Source organism: Oreochromis niloticus, linkage group LG4 (genome assembly GCF_001858045.2).
Source record: "Oreochromis niloticus isolate F11D_XX linkage group LG4, O_niloticus_UMD_NMBU, whole genome shotgun sequence".
Taxonomy (NCBI): domain Eukaryota; kingdom Metazoa; phylum Chordata; class Actinopteri; order Cichliformes; family Cichlidae; genus Oreochromis; species Oreochromis niloticus.
Window position 1 is genome coordinate 14,918,924 of NC_031969.2, and position 26,957 is coordinate 14,945,880.

The following is a 26,957-nucleotide window of genomic DNA, read 5'->3' on the forward strand; positions in this document are numbered from 1 at the left end:
GTTTCTCATTCAAAACTCTAACAAAGTTGTTTAAATAACTTGAGTTAAAAGCAGGGCAGCTTTGTCATGTCTGTGTGTAGGCAGGCAGGAAGAGAGGACCCAAAATGCAGGACGCACGGAGGCAGAAGAAACTCAAAATGCACAGCTTTATTGGTGGTATGAAGAAGAACAGAAAAAACACTAACTAAACTGGGAGAGCAGAATAACTAGACAAACGGAACACACAGAGGAAGCGAGGGTGAACAGAAGTTAACGACGCGACACTGACACAAAGACACACTGGGCTTAAATACACTGAGGCAGTAATCAAGGGCTGAGAGACAGGAGGGGAACACACCTGGGGGAAATCACAACTGACGAGGCAGGGGAAACGTCAATTGAACACACTCACATGACACGGACCTTCAGAATAAAACAGGAAACTAACAGACACAGAGGACCAGACAAGACACCATGGACAGACAGAGGGACATACGGGCAGAGAAGACTAAGCACAGGCAAAACCTAAACTAAACATGAGGGCAAGATAACAAAACCTAAACCAGAAATAATCATCATCATCATCATCATCATCATCGGATAGCTAGAGAATCAGAACATAATCAAAACAGTATCACCAGAGAATAAGAACTAATCCATAATGCAAAAATAAACCAAAACATAAGAAACTCAAAACGCTGGGTCGAACCGACCCAGGACCATGACAGCTATACTGGTTAATAGCATCAATAGCTTAAGATGAATATGACCGTAATATTATTTCCACTGTTTAGTAGAATAATCAAAGTCAAAGTCAAAGTCAGTTTTATTTGTCAATTTCTTCAAATGTACAGGGTGGGCCATTTATATGGATACACCGTAATAAAATGGGAATGGTTGGTGATATTAAAGTCCTGTTTGTGGCACATTAGTATATGTGAGGGGGCAAACTCCTCAAGATGGGCGGTGACCATGGTGGCCATTGAGAAGTCGGCCATCTTGGATACAACTTTTGTTTTTTCAATAGGAAGAGGGCCATGTGACACATCAAACTTATTGGTAATGTCACAAGAAAAACAATGGTGTGCTTGGTTTCAACGTAACTTTATCCTTTCATGAGTTATTTACAAGTTTCTGACCACTTATAAAATGTGTTCAATGTGCTGCCCATTGTGTTGGATTGTCAATGCAACCCTCTTCTCCCACTCTTCACACACTGATAGCAACACCGCAGGAGAAATGCCAGCACAGGCATCCAGTATCCGTAGTTTCAGGTGCTGCACATCTCGTATTTTCACACCATAGACAATTGCCTTCAGATGACCCCAAAGATAAAAGTCTAAGGGGGTCAGATCGGGAGACCTTGGGGGCCATTCAACTGGCCCACAACGACCAATCCACTTTCCAGGAAACTGTTCATCTAGGAATGCTCGGACCTGGCACCCATAATGTGGTGGTGCACCATCTTGCTGGAAAAACTCAGGGAACGTGCCAGCTTCAGTGCATAAAGAGGGAAACACGTCATCATGTAGCAATTTCAAATATCCAGTGGCCTTGAGGTTTCCATCGATGAAGAATGGACCCACTATCGTTGTACCCCATATACCACACCAAACCATCACTTTTGTTGTTCCAGCAGTCTTGGAGGGAGCCATCCAATGTGGGTTAGTGTCAGACCAATAGCGGTGGTTTTGTTTGTTAACTTCACCATTCACATAAAAGTTTGCCTCATCACTGAACAAAATCTTCTGCGTGAACTGAGGGTCCTGTTCCAATTTTTGTTTTGCCCATTCTGCAAATTCTGTGCCCCAATCTGGGTCATCCTCGTTGAGATGCTGCAGTAGCTGGAGTTTGTAAGGGTGCCATTTGTGAGTAGCTAATAGCCGCCGAAGGGATGTTCGACTAATGCCACTCTCCAGTGACATGCGGCGAGTGCTACGCTGTGGGCTCTTGCTGAATGAAGCTTGGACAGCCACTGATGTTTCTTCATTAGTGACACTTTTCTTGCGTCCACATTTTGTCAAATCCAACACTGAACCAGTTTCACGAAACTTAGCAAGCAGTTTGCTAACTGTAGCATGGGAGATGAGTGGTCTCGTAGGGTGTCTTGCATTGAAATCTGCTGCAATGACCCGGTTACTGCGTTCACCAGATATCAACACAATTTCTATCCGCTCCTCACATGTTAACCTCTTTGACATGTCAATGGCTGTGAACAAAGAGAAACTTGTAAATAACTCATGAAAGAATAAAGTTACGTTGAAACCAAGCACACCATTGTTTTTCTTGTGACATTACCAATAAGTTTGATGTGTCACATGGCCCTCTTCCTATTGAAAAAACAAAAGTTGTATCCAAGATGGCCGACTTCTAAATGGCCACCATGGTCACCACCCATCTTGAGGAGTTTGCCCCCTCACATATACTAATGTGTCACAAACAGGACTTTAATATCACCAACCATTCCCATTTTATTACGGTGTATCCATATAAATGGCCCACCCTGTACTTGCCATACAAAGGAATTGAAATTACGTTTCACACTGTCCCATGCGTAGACATTGACAACAATAAAGTGCAGATGCACAACAAAAACAGTCCTAAACAAAAAGGTAATATTAAAAAAAAAAAATTAAAAAAATAAAAAATAAAAAAAAAAATAAAAAAAGTGCAGGTAGGCTTAAGGCATTATATTTAGGTAACATACAGGATATAACAAGACAAGACCTAACATATAATAAAGTGTTCCAACAGTGTGACCTGGAAAGTAGTGTACTAGTCTACTTGAGGTAGTCCCAGGTTGTGGTTGGTAAGGGTTTTTGTTTTAGTGCAGCATAAGACTGTAGCAGCAGTAGTAGTAATATAAATAATATAAATAGTGCTAAAAAAAATACTAAAAATATATAGCAGCAGGTGTGTGCAATTGCAATGCAGAGGTAGTTGTTTCCAGTCAGGAGTGTTTTCCAGTTCTTGGTTCAGAGAGTGTTTCCTTGTTGGGGGGGGGGGGGGGGTAGAGTCCAGTCTGTCTTCCTATACTCCTGCCAGTCTGGTGGTTCTGCTGGCTGGGAGCCGGGAGGGGAGAGAGTTCAGCAGTCTCACAGCCTGGTGGATGAAGCTGTTGGTGAGCCTGGTAGTGCGGTAGCGGAGACTTCTGTATCTCTTTCCAGAGGGCAGGAGGCTGAACAGACAGTGCGCGGGGTGGGTTGCATCGTTGACAATTGTGATGGCTTTGCGGGTGAGGCAGGTGGTGTAGATGTCTTGCAGGGAGGGGAGTGGTACACCAACTATCCTCTCAGCTGTTAATCAGATATGATTGTCAGATAAAGTCAGATGAAAAGGCAAAAGCAATTCAGTTGAGCTGAGCTCCGATTATTCTGTGATAATAGCTATGCATCTGGTTAAAAAGAGACTATTTTCTTCTTTCTTGCACAATAAGAATAAATATAAAAAACTAAAATTTCCTAGATCCTATACAGACACTATTCATTATAACTCTCAGTTTTATTGTGAAAATGACATTTGGAGAGATTTCAGAATTCGTTCACTAGTGTTTCTATATTGACAGTATCTTAGCTTTCCCTAGGCCTGCACTGTTCTGGATAGAGACCTCTGATGCTGTGTCTGTAATCTACTGAGGCCCCAACTTCCAGTTTTGGGGTTAATGTAGATTCAAATAACATTATTAATTCCAAAAAAGGCCATTTCTTCTGCTACTTACCCGCACAAACTACTTCCAAAACAACCTACCAAGGTTCAAATAAATAATTAAAAGTTAACAGTAAATTTCAGCACCCATCCTGAAACATTACTGTAAATATAACTGAGAAGGCAGAAAAATCCATGTGTTGTTTAAAATATTGAAGAGTTGCCTCAAGATCCTGTGACGAGATTGTTTTACTGTAGCAAACACAACAGAAAGATTGAACAATGAATAATTACATAATAATAAACACATAGTATAATCATAAGAAATTTTTCACCACCACTTATCCACATATCCACACAAATCTGGTATTCAGTACAATAAGCTGTGAGAGAAAACAAATGGCAACACTATTCTTTTAAGATTTACAAATACTGTTTATGTCTTATGTACAGATTAACTCTAGACACACAGCTCATAATCTTATATGCTTTTATCTGCTTTCCAACATAGTTAAGTTGTGTAACTGAGTTTTTGAATACCAAATTCCTCCTGTAGAGGGAGGTCTATGCAAAGTTTTGCCTGCTTATAAACACACCAGAGCCATTTCTCATTTAATTTGTGACTGAACATCTTGAGAATATTTTTATCAATACAAAAGTGTCCTAAATCATGGAATATATGACTTCTTGGAGTTTATTCTTTATTTTTTGTCTCCAAGGTACAAACATTATTGCTTAAAACACCGAAAAAGTCTTGGTTGCAGGAGTTTGGAGCAAGATCAAACTGGAACAGTCTCCCTCTGAAGCGCAAAGATTTGAACAAAGTGTGAAAATCTCATGTACCCTTTCTGGTTATACCCTGACAGATCATCATATTCAATGGATATGACAGAGACCAGAAAAAGCTCTGGAATGGATTGGGTGGATGAGCACAGGCAATAATTCTCCTAGTTACGGCAGTTCTTTTCAATATCCTTTCATCATGAATGAAGAAGACTAGCAGCAAAAAGTATTTCCAGTATTATCGAGAGCCTGACAGTAGTTTATTTCTGTGCCCGTCAAAGCACAATCAATAATATTAAGTAGCAATCCTAATGATGTCTGGATTCTGCCACTGACAAAGAACTGTATTCAGACTTGTTAAGACTGTGTAAGGAAAATAAATAGAAAATAATACTCCTTGTTCTTAATAAAATAATTTTAGGTTAATGGTGGACTTGGGTCTGGACAACTACTAGCAGCTTTAATTCCATTGTATTCTGTGAAAAGCTTTTTCATTTCAGGTCTTTCTCAGAGATTTTGGAAAATACGGGACTATTTTACTTTTTACATTCCATTTTTTTTTTCTATATTGTAACACAAGCCACAATTATTTCGCCCAGCTTGACACAGTCTTATTTACAACAGTCTTTCAGCACAACCTTCTGCCCTGCCCTGCTCTGAGAGGTCGTACAGTCCCAGCTTTAGTTCTCATCTCCAGGTTCCAGCATGCTACTCAAGGTATGATTAGATGAATGCCGCCAGCCACCCACTGACACTGCACCCTGAAGTCACTGCACCACACGTCTTCTGCAGCTGACTGAAAGGCCATGCCCACCACATATATTTTATCAGTGTGTTATGTTCTGTTGTATGTTTATTTCAGTGAGAGACATTATAAAAAGAATGAAGCTGTGTCTCAGGATATGTGAGTGTTTTCAGTCAGCTGAAGGCTGTTTCAACATCTCCAGAGACAACAGCAAAAAGCATGTGAATCTGGAGATTAACAGTTTGAAAAATGAAGATTCTATTTGTTACTGTGCTCGAGGGTCACAGTGGCTGGACTGAACACAGTGACTCTGATCATGGACTCATTTTAAGGGTGATTCAAACATCCGGCACATACTTAGAACATTCTTACTTTCTTTCACAAAAATACACTTGTTATAACTGTTATCTCAAGCACACTTAAAATTTTAATCCATTTAAATGATACTAATTGAGTCAAAATGTAAAATGTATTTCTGTAGCACTTAGGTAGAGTACACCTGGGTGTGTGTGTAACAGCAGTCTAATATAACATTAACTGAAATAACTCTCATAGTCCCTTTTCACCCTTTTCATGCAAAGTAACAACAGTAAAAAAAAAAAAAGTCACCTTTCATAATTTCCCAAGCATGTTTTACTGTTGTCCATAAGAGGTAGTTTTTTTTCATCAGGCTTCAGTTAGACCCTAATGAATGCTTTATGCATTTGTATGCAAACTCATTGACTTCTTCTGTTATGCAGGTATAAAAGCTCGACATCAGACGGTGTTGTGGAGTTCACATCATGACACGTTCAGCAAAAAACATGTTTTCTATAGCTCTGTTATTGCTCTTAGCCACTTCATGTGAGTCTCTTTAACATTCACAGTATTTGTTTTGTAATATAAACTGCAATTTGTCACAAATCTTTTTTTTTTTTTTTTTTAAACAGGTGTAAAGTGTGAGCAGCTGACACAGCCAGCCTCAGAGACTGTGCAGCCAGGTCAGCGTCTGACAATCACCTGTCAGGTCTCTTATTCTGTTACTAGCTACTACACAGCTTGGATCAGACAGCCTGCAGGAAAAGCACTGGAGTGGATTGGGATGGCAGCTGGATCTACAACATACTACAAAGATTCACTTAAAAGCAAGTTCAGCATTTCCACAGATTCCTCCAACAACAGAGTGACATTAAATGGACAGAATATGCAGCCTGAAGACACTGCTGTGTATTACTGTGCCAGACTCCCACATTAACACACACAATCAGCAGCTCTGTACAAAAACCCCTCAGAGCCTCAATACTTAAATTCACCAGAGGAGGAGCCCCCAGGTCACTTATTATGTTTTGACATAGATGAGAGGAAGAGGCAGTCGATGAGAAAAAGAAAATTACTTGTCAAAATATACATTAAAAACACAAAAATTAAATATACCTTTTTAAGTCTCAACTTCAGAATGCAACAAATAAATAAACAAGGTAAGGTTATAAGGAGTTAAATAAATCAGTGACACAATTCTGGTGGAGGGTCTTTAGTTTCCATTTGTTGTCAATTTGCCTCAAAACATTTAGTTTATTAGTTGCTAAACTCATTTTCTTCACTGCCTTATGCATGTCAATGTTCCTTCAATTCATGCTGTTTTATGTTTTTTGTCTTTGTGCCTTTTAGACTCTCGTGTCTGTGACCCTTTGACTCCCCATTTTAACCTCATCCTGAGCATAATTCAGTTATTCATTATGTATTATTCTGCATCTGGTTCATCTTCAGCATCAGGATATAGACTCTGGAGTTCTGTTTTACTTCCTACCAGTCTTGAGACTCAGCTTGCATGTTCTCCCGATGTTATTTTGACTTCTCACCGGGTAATCGGCTTCCCCCCATGGCCCAAAGCCACAGAATTAGTGATGTCAGGTTAACTGGCAATTTAATTTGAGTACAAATGTCTGTCTGTGTTAGTCCTGTGACAGAAAGACAACACATCTCACCCAGTGCCAGCTAGTATAGGCTCCAGCCCATTGCAACCCTGAACTGGACAAGAAGAAGAAGAAGACGGATGGTTTGAAGGCTGGATGTGTTCTCCTTTTTTGGTTTTAGTAGGAAATCTGTCTGTTGCATTTTTTTGGATTAAAATACCAACTTTTCCCAAATTCTAAATAAAATCTATCCATCTAAATCTTCTTTTTTTTTTACAATTAAAGTTTAAACTGTCATGACGTCAAATTTAGATTTTCAGAAAGAAAAAAAGTCGCTGTCAAATCAAACTTCACTGTTTTATACTTTGTCAGTTCTCCAATGTTTTTTCTCAAAAATACTGGTTACATTAAAATATTTTTTTTTTATTTTATGCAAAAATTTCCTCCTATAAAGACAAAAATAAAAATTCTCAATAATATGTAAAGTGTGAGGTTACATATTAGAAACAGTGAGATGCTTTTTGTTTAAATCAATCAATGGAAATTTTTACAGATTTCTATAAAATTATTTTGTTCTTATTTTCTCATTTTCTTTGTGTGTAATGTGAGCCTTAAAGCTGGTTATGTAATTAATTTTTACCAGTTGTTACTTGAAAAATGAGGGCCAAGAACTAATTGTAAGTAGTAAAAGTCTGTACATGTTTTAATATTCTACTATACCTCTTATGGTCATTTCTCTATACTAAGTTTAGGTTTAGACAATATATTTCATTGAAAAAAGGCAGGTTTACATTTTGCACGTCTGTTTCCTGCTTATTACACAGAAACTACCACAGGTAATTGAGTGGTAATGGTTTGAAAATCACAGCATTATTACTTTCTTGTTTCTGGCTTGTTACCCTACTTTCCCCATAATTATGGAGCTATAATAGAAAGTGCAACACAAATCTTGTCAGAAGCAGTTGATTCCTTTCTGTGAGGAGGAGTCAAAAATTCAAATGCAAAAACTCAACTTCTACTTAACTGAGGGCTGAAGGGAACATTCAACACTCAGCTCACACAATGGCTTACAGGGCGGGGCTGCTGATTTTAACTATCTGCTGGGCAGGTGAAAATTGAATATGTATATAGTGTATATGTATTCTCTCTCTCTCTCTCTCTCTCTCTCTCTCTCTCTCTCTCTCTCTTTAATACATTTCTTTTTTATTTTGGCAGGTGTTGATGGTCAGACTCTGACACAGTCTGAACCAGTGGTCAAAAACCCTGGTAATTCACACAGACTGACATGTACAGCATCTGGATTCACATTCAGCAACTACTTTATGCACTGGATCAGACAGGCTCCTGGAAAAGGACTGGAGTGGATTGCTACTATACGCACTTCAGGTTATAGTTATGCTACATATTATTCCCAGTCAGTCCAGGGTAGATTCACCATCTCCAGAGATGATTCCAGCAGTAAACTCTATCTACAGATGAACAATCTGAAGACTGAGGACACAGCAGTTTATTACTGTGCCCGAGAGACACAGTGAGAGAAAGCAATAGAAATGCCATACAAAAACTACTTCCTCTATTTTCCAACACCAGCGAATATTTCCTACATTTTTAAACATTCATGGTAAAAATGTCATCACTAATTAGTAATACAATATCTCTTGCCCAGTGTCACCTTGTTTGATTTTAGGGTCCAAAAGTTAGCAAAAGTAAGTGAACAATTTAAATCAGATATGCCGACCAGTTTAGAGAAGGTCCCATTAAACTCACACTAGCCACATCATCAAAACAGGGAGACGTTAGCATGCCTATTAAAACACCTACACCCCATTAAAAGACAATATAAACATAAATTCCAACACATTAAAAAAGAATAACACATACTCTTAAAAATCAATAAAGCATACAGTGTCATTATCACTTACAGTAGAGAATACTGATAAGTATGTCACTATCTAAACATGTATAAATGACATCAACAAATTATTACAGCATTTCATCAATGGGTTGCCATTATTAGATATGATGGTGGGAGCACTTACTCAGTCAGACCAAGGCCGGTTTACCATCTCCAGAGACGACAACAAGCAGCAGCTGTATCTGCAGATGAACAGTCTGAAAACTGAAGATTCTGCTGTTTGTTATTGTGCTCAAAAACTACAGTGACTGAAACTGTTCAACAGCTGTACAAATCTCTTACTCACTGTTAGGCCAGTAATATTGTCAAGGTTATGTCATAACTCTTCTCTTCTTACTTCCCCTTGTCATTAGATACATTAATAGAAATTTGATTACCAACTAAAACTGACATTACTTCAAGATTCTCAAAGATTGCCTCTGCATTGTTTGAACTTCTTCTTCTTAACAGTGACCCTAACTGGTTGACCAATCCTGGACTCATCTAACTCTCCATTTAATCACAGACAGGAAAAGTCTGATCATCATTGTCTAAAATTAAAATATTAAAATATAATTTCTGTAGCTGGATGATTGTGGGGTTTTTTTCTGGTACATGGACAATGACTATCTACTGCAAAACAGAGGGAAATACCCTATATATTTAATAGTCATCTCCACTTCCATTATATTGTTTCTCTAAGGAGGAGCTGATGCAAAACTTGTATTATTTATTTTTGCTAATAATAATAATTTAAAAATAGTATAACAAAGTCATTTATAGACTATCCTAAATTTATAGACCATACCCAATGAGGGTATGGTTTTTTTAAACAAAAAAAATATTTATTTTATTTTGTATTTTTAAATAGATTTTTTTGGTCATTTGGTCCTTTATTTAAGCAGCAAACCAGTCCAGGTTAGATTTTTAATTTTTAGACTAAAAATTAAAAGAACTTTAGAAGGCAACAAATAAATTGGTGAAATATGATAATGATTAGAAGGAAATTGATAAATAGTTATAGAAATGACTGAAAGATTTATTAGGCTGTGTTTTGAGTTTTGTTCAAAAATGAATAACTTCTTATAGGAAAAAGAAATATATCACATATGCAGAACACCTTAAACTAGTTTTTTATTTAAGCAGCAAGGCTGAACAAAGTCAGGGCTGTATCAAGACACGAGGACTAAACCCCAATTCAACCAGACCCAGAACTGACCCGGAATTAAAACAGGACTACAACAGTTCAAAATCAGAACTACTTTAGGACTTAACCAAAACAGAACCAGAATCAAAACACTGAAAATCATCATAGACCTGGACTACACTTATTTTTTAATTCTATCAAAGTACACTATTTAGATTCAGCAAAGTTTATATAATTATTTACCCTTGTTGTGCAAACAAGCCTGCATAACTTAATACATATAGAATTTGAAAAGTAACAAATGGTATCTAAAAAGAAACACTAGATACCAGATACATGTTCTGATGAGTTTTGGCAAACAACATTTGACTAACATGTGTCTCACCTGCTCTTGTTCCATCTCTGCTCTGTCCTCATTCTCCTCTCTCTCTCCCTCTCTGCTCCTCTCTCTCCCTCTCTGCTCCTCTCTCTCCCTCTCTGCTCCTCTCTCGCCCTCTCTGTTCCTCTCTCTCCCTCTTTGTGCTGACAATCAAGCCAAACACCAACATCATCAAATATACAGTTGAAACCCGATATTTACATACTCTTCAGATAAAAACACAAACACTTTCTTAACTGTAACATCAAATCAGACTAAATGTTTATTTTTTTTTAGATTGGTAAATATAAAAAAATATTTGTTAAATTTATGAGTAAAGAGAGAAATTGTATGTATTTCTTAATTGTAAATGGCACCAAATTGTATTCAAAATTGAGCCACACTTATGGAGGTCCACAATTCTTTTCCTGGTGTTTTGGTTGATATCTCTTGATTTTCCCATGACACAGAAACAGGCTCTGTGTGTTGGAGGTGCCTTATATGCTTCCACAGGTGTGCCACCAGTTTACTCACATGGACTCTACTAACCTATCAGAAGCTTCTTAAGCTCAGAATGGAATCCTCTGGAGTTTTCTTATTAATTAAAGACACAATAAACTTAGTGTACATGTACTCCTAAGTTTGATGAAAGTGATAAAAAATAGACAGCTCTCTCTTTTTATTCTGACATTTAACAGTAAAAAAATGTTTTTATGTGTATGTAAATATCTTGTTTCAACTGTGAATATACTGCTGTGTATTGAAATTCCTCTTGTTTTGCATAGAAATATACTGAACAACATACACAGCATAATATATCAAATAACATCTACCTGAATTTTTTCTTTGAAAGAAGCCTCTTATGTCCATTGTTGTGTACATTAGTACATAACTGAAACCGATTTAGAGTGCTTTATTTAGCCGTGGAGGGTAACAACTGAAAATATGAAATAAGCACACATGTAATCTAAGACTGTCTAAAAAAACAGCATTGTTGTTGTTCGGCTTTTCATTTCACCATTTGTTGATTCACTCGAAGAGCAAGTAACGCAATATGGGTCAAGTTTCATATCAATCTTTTGTGATACAGCATCATATTTACATTATTTGTACAGCACCAATGATTTGCTTTGGTACCTGGTCAAACTTAAACTCTCCTCTCTGCCTGTCTGCGCTTCTACAGCAAACTCGCAGGCAGTAGCTTCTCCCCCCTCGCTCACATGCGTAAGTGCTGTGCTCAGTCGCCTAGTGTCCGAGCTCGGATCATACCAAAATTAGGGGGAATTTACAACTGTGCGCTATGTGCTTCGAATATTGTGTGTAGTTTTTGTTTTATACAGTTGTCAGTCAGGCATCTAACTATGAAACAAATTACACTCCAAAAGACCCCGGGCTTCTGAAAAAATGACCCGGGCTTAAGCCCAAGTAAGCCCCCTCTGCGCTCCGCAGATGTTGTAGATGTCTCAAGCTTTGTCATTCTGAAAAAAGAAAACACTTTACATTTGGATAAAAAACATTCAATGCTTTTTCTTTTTTTGTTTGTTTGTTTCTTTTTTTAAAAGAAAGCTTTTTTCAGTTTCTCCAGGATTGCACAGTTTACACTAAATATATATCCCAATGGTGTAACATTAATCACATTCACTTTCAGGACATCAAATACTTTTCTTCTAACAGATGCTGCATGTCATTCCAGTCTCAACAATTCTGCAATATTGCTCCCCATTTAATAAATGTTACCTTTTAGGTGGATGTCTGTGTGGTGACAGTTTTTCACTTTTAATTACTGGTTTTAGACACCTAACCTCTTTTTGGTTTGAAAAATATCAAAATTGTGCTGAATTGAAGCACTTTAAAACATTAACTCACACACGGAAAAATAACGTCTGTCATAAAACCATGTTCCAAACATTTAGGCTAAAGACAGGTAACAGCCATAAACAGACTATTAGAAAACTCAGAAGACACAACTGCCAAGACCAGCTAACTGACCAAGCCTCTGCTACTGAGCTGGACAAGACTGGTTAGCAAGACTGTTTGAATACACCAGCTGACTGGAGCCCTTCTGTGTCAAGTTTACATGTTGTTGCTGTGCTTGTGTGAGCTCTCTCCAGGTACTTTGGCTTCCTGCCACAATCCAAATTAGGTACTCTATGTTGGCTGTATCTATGTTTGCCATGTAATAGAGTGGATGTCTTAATTTGTGCATAGTGTCCAAATAATTAGAAGTAAGAAGTTGTGTAACTGAGTTTTTGAATACCAAATTTCTCCTGTAGAGGGGGGTCTATGCAAAGTTTTGCTTCCTTATAAACACGTTGTTGCCAATTCTCATTTAATTCATGAGAGAAAATCTTAAGAAGATTTTTACCAATTTACACATTTTGATTATAAAGTTTTCAAAATTATGGAATATATGATTTCCTTGAAATTATTCTTTATTGTTTGTCTCAAAGGTAAGAAAGGGATTCATTCTTTAAAACGGTGAAAAAGTCTGATTCATGAAGATCATGTTGTTGTTTTTTTCTGTTTTTGTTTGTTTTGCTTACAGGAGTTTGGAGTGAGATCAAACTGGAACAGTCTCCCTCTGAGGTGAAAGGATTTGGAGAGAGAGTGAAAATGTCATGTACCCTTTCTGGTTATACCCTGACAGATCATGATATTCACTGGATACGACAGAGACCAGGAAGAGCTCTGGAATGGATTGGGTATATGAGCACAGGCTATAATTCTCCTGGCTATGGCAGTTCTTTTCAACATCGTTTCATCATGACTGAAGAAGACTCCAGCAGAAGACAGTACCTTGACATGAACGTCTTGACAGCAGAAGATTCTGCTGTTTACTTCTGTGCTCGACAAAGCACAACGATGTAACACAATGGAGCAGCTGCACAAAAACCTCACCATATACTAATATCACATATGATCTTGATGATTTCTGCCTTCTCCTGCTGAAAGAGAACTTTCATACATATTATAAAAAGGAAAATAAAGATACTGAAGCCTGAGTTGTTCCTGGTGTGTTCATTGGAGTTCCAACCTGAATACATAATAAATTATCAATTAAAAGTCTAAAAAGAAATCCATTTCTATTCTGTGTCTTCTGTGAGAGGTCCGTGCAAAATTTGACACGTCACACTATCTCACACATCATCTAACTATATCATCATCTTAGTAATACAGTTAAAGACATCACAGGAGTCTGTTTCTAAAATGTTTCTCTATAGGTACGAAGTAGCAGAAACAAACATACTTAAAGGGCAGTAACAGGATTACCTAGGTAAAATGTCAAATATGTCACACAGACTGTTTCATCCTTGTTTCTATTAAGTCACTATAATGACACTTAAAGTGATAAACACTGATCTTAATGAAATGGCACTGATCTCGGACTCATTTAAAAGTTGATTTAAACGTGCAATATTTACTTTTTACATCCTTACTTATACTTCCCACAAAGAATTGATTCTTTATAAAAAAAAATGAAGCACAGTAAAAACTAATTTAGTCACAATTTTATATTTATTTGTGCAGTGATTAGATACAGTACACAAGTATATAATAATAATAATTTAATAATACGACGATATGCTGAATACCATGTCTCTTTAATGCAATATAATATACCATTAACAGAAGTGACACTAGCAGTCCCTTTTACCTCATTGTTTGACTTATGATTTAAATGTAACTCAATGTAACCAACAGTGACCAGAAGTCAGCTTTTTTTATTTATGTCTTACATTTGAGTGAGTTTTTTTTCTATGCTGTCCTTAGGCGGTAGTTTCTTCAACAGGTAACAGTTAGACCCTAATGAATGCTTTATGCATTCATATGCAAACTCGCTGACTTCCTCTGTTACTCAGCTATAAAAGCTGTGGCAGACTGTGGTGTGAGGTTCACATTATGCCACGTTCATCAAAAAACATGTTTTCTGTTGCTCTCTTACTGTTCTTAGCCACTTCATGTGAGTCTCTTTAGACGGGTAACATTGAACAGATTTTGCTTTTTCAGATAACCTGCAGTTTATCACAAAATATTTTCTTCTTTAACAGGTGTGAAGTGTGAACAGCTGAACCAGCCAGCCTCTGTGACTGTGCAGCCAGGTCAGCGTCTGACCATCACCTGTCAGGCCTCTTATTCTGTTGGTGGCTATTGGACAGCTTGGATCAGACAGCCTGCAGGGAAAGGACTGGAGTGGATTGGAAGCGCATCAACTGGATCTACAACACAATACAAAGATTCACTTAAAAGCAAATTCAGTATTTCCACAGACTCTTCCAGCAACACAGTTACTTTAACAGGACAGAATGTGCAGCCTGATGACACTGCTGTGTATTACTGTGCCAGAGACTCACAGTAACACAAACAATCAGCAGACCTGTACATAAACCCCTCAGAGCCCCAGCCCCTAGATTCACCAGAGGAGGCGCCCTCAGACCACTTATGAAAGGAGAGGCAGTCTGTGTCTGCCCCCCCCAAAAAACCAAAAATCAACAACAAACAAACAAACCTATTATTAAACATTTTACATAGAAACTGCATTTACAGAGCTTCACTCAAACTTAAATTTGAACAATCTTCTGGTCTGCATTCTTGATTGTTTAAGCTTAGGATCTATTTCACTTGAGGTTTCAAAGTCAGTCAAACTCAATTCAATTGTCAACACTCTGGTCCATGTCAGTCTGCCTTCATTTACTTTTCTTTAAATCTCAGTATATTCTGTCATTCTCTCTTCCTGGAGTCTAGTTTCTGTGACCCTTTCTCTCCCCATCTTAAACTCATCCTGGTCATTCAAAGAGCCTTATTCAAGTCTTCATCTGCTTTACCTTCACTATCATTAGCATGTAGACTCTGCAGGTTCTGTTTTACTTCCTTTGACTCTTGGGCCTCAGCTCTGCTACATTAGCTCTTTGCTTCATTCCTTTCAAATAATCTCTCCTTGCTTAATACAGTAATGCCAATGAGATACAACGACTTATCTACTTCATACTTTGTTGTTTCTAAAAAGAAGACATCAATATTAATACTGAAAAGATACATACAATATGTTTTGATGGTGTTTATATGGTTTCCACTCATAAATCAAAGTTCCACAAACATCAATACTGTATTCAAGAGACATTATAGGTAAAACAACATTAGATATGGAATACTGGCTGCACAATGAAGAAAAATAAAATGAAAATAAAAGGCAAATTAAAAGCAAATATTAAACAAAAATAATCAAAATAATCATTAGGAGAAAGTATTCAAACAAGTATGAAGGACAACATAGAAATAACTCAGAATAGGTAAATAGATAAATAGACAGCTTCATCAACTCCAGACCTATGTATAGCCTTCATATCTGTACTTATGAAGTATTCAAGCAAATAGTTTACTAGTTTGCTTAAAGAGCAAAATGGTCCATTGAGGGTGCCATCACCATCAGCCCTCAGAGGGGGCTGAGCCATCTGGAGCCATCTGGAGAACCACCAAACTGGACCACCTCCAGATCCCCCCTGCTACCTGCTCTTGGATCAAATATTTCCTCTCCAACCAACCTCAGTCAGTTAGACTCAGCCCCCACCTCTTCCCCACTGTCACTCAGCACTGGTTCCCCAGAGGGCTGCATTCAAAGTCGTCTGCTGTACACCCTGTACATATACAACTGTACATGAACCCACCAAAACAATGTCATTGTCACATATGCCGCTGACACCATTGTTTTTGGTCTCATCTCTTGACTGAGTTGAGGCAGCGTACAGGGCAGAGGTAGGTATGAAGTACCAAATACAGAAAGGCATGTAAAAAGTAAATAACATAGATATACTTAAAGGGCAGTTACAGCAAAATTTCAAATACGTCAGACAGTAGACTGTTACATCTTTGTTTATTTTTGGTCACTGTAATGACACTGAAAGTGCCATTAATATTGATCTTAATGAAATGGCATTGACCTTTGACTTATTTCACTTTACTTTATTTTTTTTTATTTATATAGCACTTTTAAAAACAACAAAATGTTGGCCAAAGTGCTGTACAAAGATAAAAAAAATTACACAGTAACAAATAACATCAATAACAGATAACAAACACCTGGTAACAAATGAGTAAGTAGACATTAACGCTCATGCGGTGTTGAAGGCCAATGAGTAAAAATGTGTTTTAAGGTGGGATTTGAAAAGATTGATGGTCGGGGTCTTTCTAATGTGGAGAGGTAAATCATTCCAGATTTTCGGTGCCAAAACCACAAACACCCGGTCACCTCTGTGAACCAGCCTCTACTTAGACGTGGCCAAGAGCAAGAAATCACTTGATCTAAGAGCTCTAGGGGGCATATACGGCTTACACAGATATTTTAGAGACTGACCATTCAGCGCTTTATAAATCATCAATAAAATTTTATATTTAATTCTAAAGCGGACTGGGAGCCAGTGAAGTGAGGCAAGCACCGGAGAAATATGTTTGTGTCTCTTTGTATGTGTCAGGAGACGAGCTGCAGCATTCTGGACCAGCTGGAGCTGCGCTAGACAAGACTGGCTAACATCTACAGATACAGAATTACAGTAGTCCAGTTGAGATAAGATAAAAGCGTGAATTTCGCGTTCTAGGTTTTTAAAAGATAAGAATGATCTCACCTTGGATAAGAGCCTCAATTTAAAAAAGGACCGCTGTACAACAGAGTTGATCTGTTTCTCAAAGGTAAACTTATTATCCAGTATAACCCCCAATTTTTTTGCATGCAGTTTAACAAAAGGTAATAGACTGCGCAGGTCAAGATCTGGGGTACTAGAATTGCAGCTTGGTCCAAAGATGATCACTTCAGTTTTTTCCTCATTAAAATTAAGAAAATTTGAGGCCATCCAGGTCTTAACTTCGTCGTGACACTGAAATAAGGATTCCAGCGAAGCGGAGGTATTACTCTTTAGCTGGAGATATATCTGAGTGTCGTCAGCATAAGAATGAAAACAGATGTTATATTTCCTGAAAATTAAGCTTAGCGGCAACATATAGATGGAGAACAGAATTGGGCCTAATACAGATCCCTGTGGAACACTGCAAGTAAAGGGAGCTGAAGAAGAGATAAAATCTCAGAGGCTCACAGAAAAAGTCCTATCAGAGAGGTATGACCTGAACCAGTCCAGTGGGGTGCCTTTGATACTGCAATGCTCCAGTCGGGAGATCATATTTAAAGGTTGACTCAGACATCCAGCATTTACTTTCCACATTCTCACTTATTCTTCCAAAATACTTTTGTTATAAAAGTTGAAGTAAAGTATATACCACCCTTGTCATGTTTTTCAAACTGTTCTTCCAGAATTCTTTCATATTAGTTACAAAAAGCTTGAGAGTTTACATTGTTTAAATCACACCAATAGAGTCACAATTTTATATTTATTTGTGCAAAGCTTAGGTAAAGTAAAGCAAATATCCCAGTATAAAGATCAATAAATATATTTATTCCAATAACCTGACAATATGATGATTGTCCCATCTCATTAATGTTTTAACAACTGTTTGCAAAACAGCAATCTAACATAACATTAATAGAACTAACTGATATTCCTCTTTTATACAATATTTATACTAAAGTCACCAAATTAAAATATGCGAATTTCCGTAGAACGTTTTCATGTTGTTCATGAGAGTTTCTATGTAAACTTCATCCTTTTGAATGCTTTATGCATTTATATGCAAACTCGCTGACTTCCTCTGTTACTCAGCCATAAAAGCTTCACATCAGACTGTTGTGTGGAGTTCACATCATGACACGTTCATCAAAAAACATGTTTTTTGTAGCTCTCTTACTGCTCTTTGCCACTTCATGTGAGTCTCTTTAGATGCGCAACATTCAACAGTATCTGTTTTGTGATATAACCTGTAATTTCTCACAAAAAAATTTCTTTTTTAACAGGTGTGAAGTGTGAACAGCTGACACAGCCAGCCTCTGTGACTGTGCAGCCAGGTCAACGTCTGACCATCACCTGTCAGGTCACTTATTCTGTTAGCAGCTGGTACACAGCTTGGATCAGACAGCCTGCAGGAAAAGGACTGGAGTGGATTGGAAGTGCACGTACTGGATCTACAACATACTACAAAGATTCACTTAAAAGCAAGTTCAGCATTTCCACAGACTCTTCCAGCAAAACAGTTACTTTAACTGGACAGAATGTGCAGCCTGAAGACACTGCTGTGTATTACTGTGCCAGACACCCACATTAACAAAAACAACCAGCAACTCTGTACAAAAACCGGTCAGAGCCTTAATGTGTAAATTCACCAGAGGAGGCGCCCTCAGACCACTTTTAAAGGGAGAGGCAGGCTGAGTGAAAAACAAATGTGGGTTGAAATAATAATGTAGAAATTATAATACTAATATTAAACATTTTGCAAAGAAAGTAATGTTTCTATTTGCCTCACAACAATCACAGAACTTCAGTCAAGCTTCTCTATTTACTTTCTGGCCTGAATTCCCGGGTGTCTGGGCTGCTAGTCACTTCTTGCCATCACTACAGGTTTCCCACTCAGTCAAACTCAATTATATTGGCATCAATCTGGTCCATTAATTTTCTGCTTTGCTTTATACATGTTAATATGCCTGACTTTGCTTTAGTTTGAACTCACTGTGTTCTGTCAATCTGCCTTCTTAGACTTTTATTTTTGTGACCCTTTGCCTCCTTCCAAGAGTCTTATTTAAGTCTCCATCAGCTTCATCTTTACCATGATTAGCAAATAAGCTCTACAGGTTCTGTTTCACATTCTTTCCCTCTTAGGACTCATTTCTGCTACATTAGATCTTTGCTTCAATCCTTTCAAATAATCGCCCCTTACTTAGCACAATAATGCCAATGAGCTATCATAATTTGTACCTTGTTGTTCCTCCACATGAGTACTGACATTGATAAGATAAATACAAGACACTAAATCTGGGAATATGTTTTGGTGTTCACCCCCCAGCAGAGTTCCAGAGACACCCCTACTGTATTTATAAATAGGTATGAGTGAAACAACATTAGGTATGGGAATACTGGCTGCACCGTGAGAAAACAAGAACAGGAGAGAATAGAGGAGAAAAAAGATCAATTAAAAGCAAACAAATAAATAATAAAAATGACTGAGATGCTGTGGTTAAACAGTTATTTAGGATGACATAGAAATAAATCAAAATAGAGTCACAAGAAAAAACTGCTTATAAAAATATGTCTTTAAGAGGGATTCAAAAGATAAGAGTGAGCTAACTGATCTTATGTCTTCTGGAAGAATATTCCAAAGAGTGGGTGTCCTGACAGAAAAACAAACAAAAAAAAAACCACATCAACCTTGGTTCTCAGTCAAGAGACATAGAGCCTTGGAGCTCTATATTGTAAGGACCTTTAAGCAACACAGTATAACTCAGTGAATAGTGACAGAATAACTTGAAGTCAGTTTTCTCATCAGACTGAATCCAACAAAGATCTACGATTTTTGCTTCATGCAGAAGTACAAACACTAATGTGTCCCAAATCTTAAACACTCTAACACAATCTTTTAAAAGAGTTTGTTTTAGTGTGAAAATAACATTTTTAACAACAAAATTTTAGGCCACAACAATAATTACTAGTACATTTTAGAAACATTTATCAGTAGGAAAAAGGTCAGAAGAAAGGTCTTGTCAATATAAGCGTGAACCTTTAATACACATATTATACTGGTGTTGTAAACAGTTCAGCATTTAAATACAGTTTAATTCACTTTTAATTATTTAAGCTAATACGTTGTGTCCCAAGCACAACTCATCTAATTCAACATTCAGTATTCAAATAATTTTATTTTTAATTTGCTACATGTACAGGACACACAGGAGAATTGAAATACTGTTTCTCTCTGACATTATTTTTAGGAAGAATTAAGAAAGATGAAGGACACTGCAGGGAAATATATAAAAGTCAAACCTATGTACAATAGTGCAGTCGTGCAAGATAGAAATCCAATTAAATAAAAAGAGAGCATGTTATGCGTTATACATTGACAGTAGTGCAGTGACCAACAGCAGCAGGTATGTGGTGCAAATGGTTGCAGTTTCATAGACAATTAAAGATATGATTGTAACTTGTACGAGAGAGTGTGTTACGGTCCAGCGGGCAGAGGGGGGAATGAAGTTGGTGAATGACGTTATTAAGCGGTCTGGCGGACTGAGTCCGGTGGCTCTGGTCCATCTTTCCCAAAGGCAGAAATTCAACCAACTTTGTGAGGTGGAGTCAAAAATCAAATGCAAAACTCAAATCTTCCACCTCTACTTATGAGACTGAAAAGTGGATGACAGTGCAGATGACAAACAACTTACATAATGTATTACAGGACAGGGCTGCTGCTTTTAACTGTCTGCCTGGCAGGTGAAAACATCAACTGACATCTGTTATATAAAACTTTGTTAAGGTATGGTATATAATTTATTTTCTTTTCTGTCTTCACAGGTGTTGATGGTCAGACTCTGACAGAATCTGAACCAGCAGTTAAACAACCTGGGCAGTCTCATAGACTGACCTGTACAACATCTGGAATGTCATTTAGTAGCTACACTATGGTCTGGATCAGACAGGCTCCTGGAAAAGCACTGGAGTGGGTTGCTTATATCAGTGGTAACAGTGCCTACATCTATTATTCTCAGTCAGTCCAAGGCAGGTTTACCATCTCCAGAGACAACAGCAGAGAGCAGCTGTATCTGCAGATGAACAGTCTGAAGACTGAAGATTCTGCTGTTTATTATTGTGCTCGAGAACCACAGTGACTGGGGTTGTTTTAGCAGCTGTACGAAATCCTTCAGTGGTCCACTCTAGCTTGGTGCAGACCATATTTACAATTTAAAATAAATTTTACCTTTAACATAATTTTAACAGTGTTTTATCAAATTTTGTTATATTTAATCCTATGCTTAATTTCTTTTAATGTACACTTTTATTATTTTTGGTTCAAAATGTATTCATAAATGGTTACAATTTAACATATTTTTCGTTATATCTCCAGTGTCTCCCCCCCCCCCACTTATTAGCACTTTCTGGCTGTTAATTTTTAGATCTCTAAAATCTCAGTCAAGTAAAATGCAAATTTAAATCCCCATTTAATTTGCCTGCACACTGTGTTATTACTAGATGTCAGTTAAAGAGTGGCAGATTAATATTAAATGGCGCTAAATAACTATGCCTGGTAAAAGGACAACCTTGCAGTTTTTATACCGCAAAATTTAAAAGAAGTTAAAGGGAAAAAAATAAAGTCTCTCTTATGCTGGTAGAGAGATTTCGCTGGCTGGATTTGAGTCAGCTTGTTCCACTAGGAAAATGAATCACTTGTTTATTCATTTTTTTCTTTAATTGTTTTGTTTGTTGTTAATAATTTGAAAGAGATTTACCTTTTAGGATGGATCATGAAGTCTGTAATAATCAATAAACAATTCGAATAATTTGTTTATTCAAAAACAAATCTGTTTTTATTTATTCTATTTATTTTTCTATTACAACTGTTGGACTTTAGTTGAACTTTATCATTACCTGTTTCCAGCAGCACTCTAACCCTGTAGTGGAATCCCAATGGGAAATTTTTTCCTTCAATTAATTTTATTAAGATTTTTGTAAAATTGTTTGAGCAATGGTTGTTTGAGCAACAACTGCTTCTGATGCTATTGGTCTAACAGTGGTGCCAGTGGAAACAGTGCTACTGTTGGCTGAAGAGAAGAGAGAAGATGGGTGAAGCATTTAAGGAGGCAGCAAGAGAAAAAGAAAGGCAGGAGAGAAGGTGAGAGGAGGTATTTTAAATGTAGGGACTATGACTGGTAAAGGTAGGAAGCTGTCTGATATGATGGAGAGAATAGCATGGATGAAGTGGAAGATAGTGTTCCTAGTGGAGAGAGAGAGAGTGGTGATTGGAGCAGACTAGTGATGAGGAGGTGTTGGATAGGTATGTTGCCAAAGAGAGAAATGCAGAAGAATAGATGATCCACTATCCACTATAGTGGATCTTGCCAAAAGCATGGAAATGACTGTGGTGAACACTTCAAGAAGATGGAGCGGATGTGCACACAGGTGGATGCTATGCATAAGGTATCTGAAAGAGATATGAGGCTGCAAGTTGGTGTCAGGAGAAAATGTAGCTTGGCAATATTGGATGGTAGTCTTTGGTATTCAGGAAGAGGAAGCAAGTCCAATAAGATGTCTGATGTATACTCTGAAAGTAGAGGAAAGAAGACAACTGGACTTGGTGATGGAATGGGGAACACAGAAAAATATTTAAAGGTAGAGGCTAGCAAAAAAAAAAAACACTTTACGGGATGTTGCACAGAAAGAGGCAAATGAAGAGGAAAAAGGCTGACAGTGAGTTGTATGTGAGGCTGGACACGCAAAGGAAAAAATGTTCTGTTTTGTACGAGATAGCGAGGAGGAGAGATCAAGCAGGAAAAGATGTGAAGCAGGTTTGCGTAATTTCTCAGGGATAAAGATGAAAATCTATTATCAAAGTGAACATAGTGTATTGAGAAGATTGAAGGACTATTAGAATAAAAAATGATTCAAAAAATGTAGACCAAGAGGATAAAAATGACTGAATCATGAAGTGCATGTAACAAACAAGGATGCAGTGGACTCAAGAGCAGACTCAATCGCTCGAACTATGTACAATTTATTGAAAGGAAAAAGAACTTAAACAAGACTGGGTCTAACAGAAATTATTCGCAGGAACTGAGGGGGGCCCGAGGGCGGCGAAACGGACGTTGAACACAAGGAGAACACGGGCGGGAACTTTGCAAACACAGGAGAAAGGTTTTACTGAATGGGAAACAATAAAAGGGCAGAGGTGAGTGGTACTAGTGGAGAGTCTTGTGCTTACTTGAAAACACCGGCTATTAGGCGGGGAAGGGGTTGCCGTGGGAGCGTCCCAGGGATGGTTGAGAGTGTGGGGAAGCTGGTTCAGGTTCCAAGGTGTCCAGGGGAGTTGAAATACGGGCTGGAGGGCAGGCTGAGGAGAAGGTGGGTGTGTAGTCCTAGGGTTCTAGGCAGACTGGAGAACGGGATGGGAACAGAACCAGTGCTGCTGATGAATCTGGAGAACACAGGAAACGGAGAACACATTAACCCACGATCCAGGCACACAGAGTCCAAGCACCGAGGAGGCCAGGTTTACCACGGGTGGTAGCAGGACGAACTGGCGAGGAGTGGCAGGCAGTACTGGCTTAAAAACCCTCTAGATGGAGGCCCGGAATTTGGAAGCAGGTGATGAGCTGGCCAACTCCACCCCAGGGGATGGACAACAGGAACCTGGACCACACCCGACCACACACTCCCACGGCATATGACAGTGCAGAGGTCTAATAAAGATGAAATGAGGGTAACTATGAAGACGATGAAGAGTGGAAAGGAGGTTGGTGCCTCAAGTAGCTATAAAGTGATAAGAACCATCTGTGTGGTGTTTTTGAAAAGAAATCTGAAAACGTTGAGGTTATTTCTCGTATTTTTTAAATTTTTTGTAACATTTTTTAATTCATTTGCTCACAATAATAATTTAAAAAGCATATAATAAAATCCTTACAGTAACACTAATATGAAATTGAAATGTTTAAGGAGATGTGAAAGCAACACTGTTAGTGATTAAAATATTTATTGAAAAATAAAACATTTTTTCCTAAAACAATCTGTTCAAAGCATTTTACAGTATCAATATCAGATCTTAAATGAACTACCACTATTTTCTCCTTACTGTTACTATTTCTACAACTTCGTCTTGGAGCAACTGTAACCCACATAATTTCCTTAGGGATTAATAAAGTATTCTGATTCTGATTGTTTCAGGATACATGACCTGCGATTATCCAATGACACATCTGCTTACCTCTATCTTTTGCTCGTTTCTCCTCCTCTTCTTTTCTCTTTTTTCTAAACTGATCACCTGATGAACAGCAGTATGAACACCCATCCCCCAACTCGAGGATCACCACAACATAACCTAATAGACCTACACCTTAGTTCACTGATTCGTTTTGTTACAGGTGTAATGTGTGAACAGCTGACACAGTCAGGTCCTGTGATTTTGCAGCCAGGTCAACGTCTGAAAATCAATTGTCAGGTCACTTATTCTATAAGCACTTACTGGACAGCTTGGATCAGACAGCCTGCAGGGAAAGGACTGGAGTGGATTGGAGGGTCAGGTGTTGGACACAGCACATTCTACAAAGATTCACTAAAGAACAAGTTTAGTGAATAGACAGACAGATAGACAGATACACACACACACACACACACACACACACACACACACACACACATAACACAATTATAAAACAAATAAAACAACAAAAGTTAAAGCTTAAGGTTTCTTTAGACCATACACTAAAACTAAATACTGCACAAAAAATTACTAAATTGCAGTTGTTTCCTCTTAACACTAGCACTCCTCATCATGACAGATACAGTAGAAAATAGTATTTTATGCATCAACTACTATGATTAGCATCACCAAAAGTAACATCTGCAACTCACGAAGAAAATAACATGAGCGCAATATTTAATTACTCTTTTTGTGATTCTTTAACATAGAGGGTAAATTAGTTAGCTTACCGAGACACGTGGGACACAGTTAATTTTGCTGCCACTTCTGGTGATTTCAGCAGCTCTGTCTGACCTTCATGTCAATATTGAGATGTTAGCCAATAACTTCTGAAACACTTTTTTAACATCTTTTATGAAGCTTTGCTTCAGTCACAGAGGCAGTTTCTGCTAATAATAAAGACAACTTTTTCTTTCCCTTCCAGTTATTTGGAACAACACTCCATGTCAATGCACAACGTTTGGCAGATCTTGAAAATAAAAGCTCCTGCTAGGCACAGCAGGAAGTGTAGAACTCAAACACCTTTTTTCACATCACCACTTATTGTAACAATAATATAAAACAAATAAAAGAATGATTTTATAACTAAACAAATCACTTGCAAATCTTATCTTATTTTAACCCATTTCGCGAGCTGGGTGACAATTTTTTGAAAAGGCTTCTTTGCTTTTACAAGTGTCATTAAAGCCAGTCTTGCCCTCATGTACATATATTAAAGAGATGGGCTTTGATGATTTGTCAGATTTTCTTTTGTGCTATATGTGAAATATATATTTTGGCCTGTTGAAATAAATTCTTGCTTTGAAAGTTAGTACCTGATTCTTATATGTAACAACAATAATCAATAAAAATATAAATAAGTAGAGGAGATTGTAGCGATAGATGGAGCTTCAAGACCTGCTTCATAAGGTTGGGGATTGGGTGAGAGGCCTTCTTGTAATCAATCCAGGCAGTGCACAGGTTGGTCAGCCTAATCTTGCAGTCTCGGCTGACTGTTCGGTCTACCAGTAGCTGGTGTTTTGCGCCTTTTGGCATTCTTGCCAATCCCTTTCTGTGCCCCACTCATGTATTGACCCATGTGCCTGCTCCTCTTAGCCGCTATGATGCCTGACAGGAGCTTCTATGAGGCAGGTTACTGGCCGGGACCAGTCCCTTCTGGGGGTCCTTGAGGATCAGGACTGTCCAGCCTTCTGTTAGCCATTCTGGGTGTCTCTCGTCAACTAGCAGCTGGTTCATTTGTGCTGCCAGACACTCATGGAGTGCAGTCAGCTTCTTCAGCCAGTGGGCGTGAACCATGTCAGGGCCTGGTGCTGTACAACTCTTCATACTGGAGACCCTTTTCTTGGATGTCTGCCACTTTGATGGTTACTGGATCCAGTTCAGGGAGGTTGCTGTGGTCTGCTCTCAGATACCCTAGCACATATGCTCTTCTAGTATTGCTCTGTCTCCAGCCTGTTCTTATAGGGTTCTCTTGCTACTGAGAGTACACCTTGGCTGGTTCTATGGAGAACAGCTGATTTATTCTCCTGTCTGCTAGCTCTCTGGAGTATCCCTTCAAGCAACTGGCTGTGAGTTTTTGCTTGGCAGTTTCCAGTGCCTCTGGTATGGACAGCTTACTGTACCTCTTAGGCACCTTCTTTGTCACACCTTTCTGCAGCTCTGATAGATGGCTAACTTCCCTCCGTGCTACCTTGATCTTAGCCTCTAGTCTCCTTCTCCATGGAGAGTACTGCCAAGCATCTCACTGATCACTGCTACTGTAGTGTAGATCAGCTGATTAGTCTTAGGTATTGTTGTATTCACATCATCTAGTAGATCTTCTGAGGCTACTGAGGATCCAGGAGAGGAAGAAGAAATGTTATATTTAAAGGTTTGGACGGCTTTGACAAATTGCAAATTTATAGTATGCATGTAAATCCAATACAGGATCTTTATATGGTGTGAAGTTAGGTTTTTACATATTATGAAACATCAAGCAAAAAAAGATCAATAAAAAAGTATTATTGGCCATATCCCATATTCTCAATAAATTATTAAAAATAAAGACTATACACTCCTGTTATATCCTTGTATTCCAATATAAAGTAAATATCTGCTAATCACAACATTCTGTTTCTCTCTGATAAGTCAAGCAAACATTTTGGGAAACCCAAATATGTTATTTTACATAAACCTAATTTAACTAG

The 26,957-nt window shown here is 38.0% G+C and overlaps 3 protein-coding genes and 2 long non-coding RNA genes across 10 annotated transcripts in view; 4 read left to right on the forward strand and 1 right to left on the reverse strand.

Annotated features, from left to right (window-relative positions):
• LOC100709195 (uncharacterized) overlaps positions 1–26,957 on the forward strand; it is a 1,346,887-nt gene that overhangs the window by 364,624 nt on the left and 955,306 nt on the right. The window lies entirely within an intron of this gene.
• Positions 1–26,957, reverse strand: part of LOC112846698 (uncharacterized) — a 961,229-nt gene that overhangs the window by 197,870 nt on the left and 736,402 nt on the right. The gene's annotated exons all lie outside the window — the stretch shown is intronic.
• LOC102076453 (Ig heavy chain Mem5) overlaps positions 1–26,957 on the forward strand; it is a 900,359-nt gene that overhangs the window by 165,238 nt on the left and 708,164 nt on the right. The window lies entirely within an intron of this gene.
• Positions 1–26,957, forward strand: part of LOC106096470 (immunoglobulin mu heavy chain) — a 1,110,954-nt gene that overhangs the window by 157,223 nt on the left and 926,774 nt on the right. The gene's annotated exons all lie outside the window — the stretch shown is intronic.
• Positions 8,057–8,379, forward strand: LOC112846694 (uncharacterized). Its single transcript, XR_003219812.1, has 2 exons — positions 8,057–8,152; positions 8,260–8,379. It is a non-coding gene; the product is annotated as an uncharacterized LOC112846694 (long non-coding RNA).